This window comes from Eimeria mitis, genomic scaffold (genome assembly GCF_000499745.2).
Source record: "Eimeria mitis Houghton genomic scaffold, Emh_scaff595, whole genome shotgun sequence".
NCBI lineage: Eukaryota > Apicomplexa > Conoidasida > Eucoccidiorida > Eimeriidae > Eimeria > Eimeria mitis.
This window is the reverse complement of record NW_013574181.1, coordinates 3,720-4,287: the sequence shown is the minus strand read 5'-3', so window position 1 is coordinate 4,287 and position 568 is coordinate 3,720. Positions and strand designations below refer to the sequence as shown.

The 568-nt window shown below is 47.9% G+C and overlaps 1 protein-coding gene across 1 annotated transcript in view; it reads right to left on the bottom strand.

Moving 5' to 3' along the window:
- Window positions 1-568, bottom strand: part of EMH_0017230 (thrombospondin type 1 domain-containing protein, putative) — a gene marked incomplete at both ends in the record, with an annotated part of 7,952 nt that overhangs the window by 3,709 nt on the left and 3,675 nt on the right.

Genomic DNA, 568 nt, shown 5'->3' with positions numbered 1-568 from the left:
CGATGAGTGTTTCTTGACTTAGACTGTTCGCCAGCAGCGATGCTTCTCTCGTTATTACAAAAAGCATGCAGGCCCCGCTGCAGCTCCGCTGCTCGCTGGTTTCGGGGCAGCTCACAAATTCCCCTGGGGCTGCCTGCAGTGGAGGGCGCAGCAGCGCAGAGGGGTTTAGGGTTTTGACTTCGTTTGCATGCATTTTGCTCTTTATCAGGCTCTGTTTCTAGGGTTTAGGGTTTAGGGTTTAGGGTTTAGGGTTTCTACGAGAACAGCTCATGAAGGCCCGCTCCCGTGCTACTACAAACAAAGGGCAACCAGCGGCTAAGGGTTTAAAGGGGGAGACGAGCGTTACACTGTGATAGTATAGCACTAGGGTTTAGGGTTTAGGGTTTAGGGTTTAGGGTTTAGAGTCTTTACAAGCTTAGAGGCTTTAGGGTTTAGGATTCTGGTGTGTTAGTATTTCAGTGTTTTTGTGCGTTTATGATTTCCGGGTTTGGAGTTTTAGGGTTTAGGATTTTTTAGGGTTTCCGAGTTGAGGGTTTAGGGTTTAGGGTTTAGGGTTTTGTATCTAACA